A 6,005-nucleotide genomic window follows, 5' to 3' on the forward strand; every position below is an offset into this window, starting at 1 on the left:
GCTATTTACCTCACGCTGTGCTCAGTGCTGAAGACACAGCAGTGAGCCAGCCTGACATACTCTGCCCTCACAGAATTAAAATCTGCTCTCACAGATATGAAAACAGAAATGATAATGCCATGTAGTGACTATTAGTTCAGATTCCTATGCACTCAGGAAGGGTAGCTAAGGTCTTCACAAAACTCATGGTAATTGTTAACGCTCAAAGCATCCTGCCTGCCAATCTGTAGATGGAATAACTTGGAAAATTCTAATGAAATTAAATGGTTCTTTAAGAGACTTTTGTTTTCAGGGTTAATGGAGATGAGATTTTTGAAAAGTAAAATCTGAAGAAAAACTAAAGAAGATAGTCCAAATTGGTACTTTCCAACTTTATTAGGTGTGCGTGTGTGTGTGCAGGGAGAGACAGAGTATAGAGGTGTGTGTAATTTTATAGAAATATTCATGGGTCTTTATTCTACTTTTGTCACTTTTCACACACTTATTTAAGCCTCACACGTGCCCCACGAAGCATAGGTATTATCATTCTAAGGTGAGGATTTGGCTTAGGAAGTGATGAGTTAAGGTACCCAGAGCCTGAAGAACAAGCTGGGCTTGTTTTCCCATCTCCCATTTGCTGATCTTTCCCTAATCAGAAGGCATATTTCTCATAGTAAGAGCCAATCCACATGGCCTCAGCATCAGAACTGGGAAGAACTCCAGGAAAATGAAGGTCCATAGCAAAATAACCACATTAGTCAAAGTCTCAAATTATTCTGTCACCCCATTACTGACATGCTTAAGGAGAAATTAAGTAGGTCAAGATAAATATGAGACGAAAGTTTTGTTTCAGGTTAATGGTGGGAAGAATTTATAGTTCTGTTCACAAATGGAATATATGATTTGAAATGTAGGAAGATTCCACTGATGCTTCCCTATGAAAACAGAAGGACATGGTTGTCCTCATTTGCAAGCACAGAACAATTAGACATGCGGTCTGATTGCAGCCCGCCCAACCCTTCTGATCTTACATTGCTTCCCGGGTACAAGGGGAACATCTACTTACAGACTTCTTAACTTGCAGCCCAGGAGTAGAACCCTAGTCCTGTGACCTTCTGCAGTACATCATTACGCCCTTCCCACCACACAAGAATATCATGGAGTGCAACTGAGATATTTGTGAAGGTGCTGTGAAAAGCAACGGCTATTGAAAGGTAAAGGGGCGTTCACGAAAGCAGAGTGGAATTTAGCTCAAATGCTTTACCTCACCTGCCTGTTGAAGCAGACATTAATGATTAAAAAGCAGAAATCCTAAACGATGAGATCATGGCATGCATGTCATCTTGGTGTTCCATCAGGGTGAAATTTGCCTAAGGAATTTAAATTCCATTTGCCTAAGGAATGCAAATTACAAAAGACCTCAAAGAGCCTGTGGCAGGGGAAGCTCAGGTAGGTCTGTGCAGCTGTAATGACTTCAGGCCCATTCTCCAGGGAGAGATCAGTCCTTTGCATGCAGGGAGTTTGCTAAGTCATGTCAGCAGCTGTAGCCCAAAGTAATTACCCTCACTGTGTATACACAGTTCCCATTAGAGCAGCCGGTTTGCCTGTCTGGGCCCATGGCTGTGTTGACACCTATAGTATAAACACCTCCTTGCGGAGATTTTTCATCTCATTTGACTTTTTTTTTTTTTAAAAATGAGTTCAGGGCTAGAAATGTTGCTCCTCATAGGGGATTTTCATTTCCTTCTTTCTCTTTCCTATTAAGATACAAAGCATTGTCGGGGCCTGCCCCGTGGCGCAAGCGGTTAAGTGCGTGCACTCCGCTGCGGGGGCCCGGGGTTCGCCGGTTCGGATCCCGGGTGCGCACTGACGCACTGTTTGGCAAGCCATGCTGTGGCGCCATCCCATATAAAGTGGAGGAAGATGGGCATGGATGTTAGCCCAGGGCCAGTCTTCCTCAGCAAAAAAAAGAGGAGGATTGGCAGATGTTAGCACAGGGCTGATCTTCTCTAAAAAAAAAACAAAAGATACAAAGCATTGTGGAAAGCAAAGGCCTTACTCCCCTTGTGACTCTGAGAAAGGCTCTCATCAACCATGATCAGTGACTTGTTCCCATAAAAATAGTCTCATTCCCAAGGAAATTGTTTCAAAAACTTTTGTAGGTTACAGATACTTTTAAAATACAAATGTGTTTGGCTCAAGTTTGAATGGATTTGTTGGGCTACCATTTATTAAGCATTATAAATGTGCTAGGTACTGGGATGTATGTTGCATACAATTAATATCACATTTAAATTTTATAGGAGTCCTTTGAAGGAGACCTAAGTTTAAAGAGGTAAGGAGGCTTAAAGAAATAATGTAACTGTATGATATTTGCAAAGGGAACTCAAGACATTCTAGAGCAGGACTGTATACAGAACATTCTGCCATGATGGAAATGTTCCATCTCTGCACTAATGAGGTAGCCACTAGCATAGGTGGCTGTTGAGCACTCGAAATGTGGCTAATGTGACTGAGGAGGTGAATGCTTAATTTAATTTAACCTTTATTAAGTTAAAATTTAAATAGCTTCAGGGAGCTAATGGCTACTGGATTGAACAGGACAAGTTTTATTTCAAAGCTTCAAGAATATTTCCAAACAATCCAATTCCTATAGCTCTTCCTCCTATAATATCCTTTAAAAAAAAAAAAAAAAAGAAAAGAAATATGGTAAATATTTGTAAAAATCTAACTGGCCACATTTCAGGTCAGATAACACCCATTCAACATTCCTCCAGCCACAAGACCAAAACTGTGTCTCCGCAGCTGTGGCCAGCTTCTGCGTTTCTCAAGCTTGAGTTGAATGACTTCTTTTCTTTGCTGCTGGAGTATTTGTACGTCTCCAAACCAGAGACAAAGCTGGAGCTGATCTGAAAGGATGCTTCATAATTCAGAGCATTCTCCTCGGGTCTCTGCAAGCAAACGGATCCTCACAGACGTTGCTGTTCCAACAACCACAGATGTCCCTTTGTGGTCTGTGCCTGTCTCTTCGGCTTCCTGGTCTCTGGTGTCGGGGCTTCCTTTCCTGTTGGTGAGACCAGCCACTCGGCAGCAGCTGTCAGAGCCCAGGGTACCGTCAGTGATAGGAGTTCTTGATCCAGGTTTGATAACAGTGAGATGTCTGAACCTGAGAGTCAGTGGTAACAACTCTTGAGACAAAGCTATATCTTCAACAGCAGATCCTAGCTTTCTGCCTCCGAAGGACTCTTCATTATATTTCTTAACATGTTCCACTCTTTTTCAAGGTTGTCGAAGATTCATCATTTTAACAGTATAACTTACTAAGAAGTAATGATTTCTCCCCTTATTTTCGGTATAGATAAATATTATTTATAACTGCTAATCAAGGCTAGAAGCCTCTTAGAAAGAAGTGTGAAATAACTTTTACTGGCACCTGATTTGAGAGTGTTCTCAGTGAAAAGCAGCTCATGAAGGCTTTTAAAGCTGGAGAGTCCAAGGCCTTTGACTCCTCCCGCGGCAGCTCAGGAAGAATCACTAGTCTGTAGCTCAGCGAAGGAAGAGATCATTAATCAAGGAAATGAGAGATTTAATGTCATGCTCCAGAGAAACTAGTTTTCTTGACTTCTAGGGCTGGTGGATAGGATGTATTTTTTCCAATAACAAAGATAAGCCGAGCTCCATTTTGTTGCAGTATTTCAAAATGTAAAAATATGAATAGATCACTAAAATCATTCCAAGAAAGCAGGGAATTAAAAGTTCACACAGTCATTAAAAGTTCTTAGAACGAGAAGAGATTTGAACCCCTTGGGACCATGTGAAATGTTGCAATATCTCAAAGAGTGAGACAATCTTTCACCCAAGACCCAGAATACTGAAAATGAAATATGTTTTCCTGCCCCACTATGGAAAGGAAAGAAGCAGCTAAATTTCCAGAAGCAAAGCAACTGGGCTGGTAAGGCAGAATAAGAGTATAGCTGTTTGTCTGTTTGTTTGTTTTTAACCAACCTAATGTCACAAACACTCTGGAGTCAGATTAATCTTTGCTGCAGTGTCAGCTACAGATGTCTCCAGGTGACCTTCCACCCTGAGAAATTCAAGAGGACTATCCATGAACTCCCCTTTTCAATGACTTCAGTAGACAGTTCAGCCTGACATCAAAGGCCCAGTGGCCATTTAAATTTCAGGATTGCATTTTTGGTGATTTTTACCATTTGATGATGAAGCAGACTTAACAGAATAAGAAAGCAGTTTCAAAGACTGATAACTTCCATTTATTTGCTTACACCCACTTTCTAGTTTTCTCTGATCCTAAACCCATTTAATATCAAGAAAAGTATAAACAGAGATAAAATCAGGAAATATAAGGGATGGTGGCTCCAAATGAAAGAAAACCCTCATTTTGGCAACAGAAGAAGAAAGAAGCAGAACAGGAAGGAAGCAAACAAAAGAGGGACCAAGGTAGGGCTTCTAATTACCAGAATATACTCACTAAATTCTTAAGTCTAGGTCACCCCTCCTGCAAATACCTCTGTGTTTGCAGACACCCAAAGAGCCAGACTTGCTTTCTTATGTTGCCCAATGAAATGCTATTTCTTATTTCAAATTTCACACTAACTTCTTGGCCTCTTGCTTTTCTCGTTCTCTTGATATCTGGATTCGCCTCACTCTGGCCACTGTTCCTTCACACGAAGGCCTCCTCTCTCCTGTGACTTTTGTCTCCTGACTCCTTCAAACCAGCCTTATTCCAGGGCCCTCCCCCGGCCTCCCATGTTGACTGGTCCCTCTGTCTTCCCTCAATCCTTTCCTCCTCCATCTCTTTTCATCTCTCACACCTCCATATGCCTCCCCTTCCCACCCCACATCACTCCAAAAAAAAAAAAACCCCACTATAAAAACAAAAGTTTTTTTGTTTGTTTGTTTGCTGAGAAAGATTCACCCTGAGCTAACATCTGTGCCAATCTTCTTCTATTTTGTATGTGGGTCGCTGCCACAGCATGGCCACCGCCAAGTGGTATAGTTCTGCACCTGGGAACCAAACCCAGACCACCAAAGCGGAGCCTGCCAAACCTAACAGCCCCAAAAGATTTTTAAAGTAGTTGCTTAAGCTTCTTTAATTTGCAAAGCAGAAACATCACTTTGTGTTTTTCTTGCTTCTATTATTTACAGGTATGCAGCCTATCTCTGCTAGATAGGCTAAGGGATTCCTTATCCTTTGACCCCTTTGGGCAGGTAGAGGTATCTAAAGTTGTTACAGAGGGAATATTGTGGGAGGTGTAAGGCACTGAGGAGAGAGCTAATGGTCACTGAGGAAGTTAGACAGGTAAAGGACACAGCCATCCAGTGGTAATCAGAGAGAATAGGTTTGGGCAAAATTTGCTTAAGTTCAAGGGCGCGTATGCATAGGTTTGAAGTAACTACGGAACATGAATACATAGGTTTAAAGACAAAGGAAATTTGCCAATGGAGAAGGAGGGAAAGTCTGTCTGTGATGGGGAAAGAATGGGCTCACAGGAGGAAGGGTGGCTTTGAAGAAGGAGGGAACATGCTCTGTGACGGCAAGGAAGAACAGGCTAACAAAGTATAGTGGTGAGCCAGAGCACTGGGGCTGTAGAATCAGAGAATGTTGAACTGGATGGGACTTTCAAGACGGCTGAATCCACGCATCTAATTTTCCAGAAGCGGAAGCACAGGCAGAGAGGCTGTGACTGCCCTGAGGTTTTAAACAACAGCAAAAAATGGGCTAGAACCCATGTTTGGATGAGAGCAGTCACTCTGGAGAGGCTTCAGTTTTTCTCCCCAGTAAAATAGTAGAGGAGCATTTCAGTGTCAGCCATTTCTCTCTGAGTTCACCTCCATCAACGGGTTCTGGTGTGACTTTCCCTCTGACTCTCCTAGGGCTGGTGCCTTTGTCAATGCCAGCCAGTGGCGTCACTTCCACTTTCCCCATCATCATTCCCAAAGCTGTGAGTAGGCACTGGGTTGCATGAGTAATTGTTCATTTAAGCAGTAGGTCTGCACAATTCTAG

Source organism: Ceratotherium simum, chromosome 28, assembly GCF_057802395.1.
Source record: "Ceratotherium simum simum isolate JZ-2026a chromosome 28, ASM5780239v1, whole genome shotgun sequence".
NCBI lineage: Eukaryota > Metazoa > Chordata > Mammalia > Perissodactyla > Rhinocerotidae > Ceratotherium > Ceratotherium simum.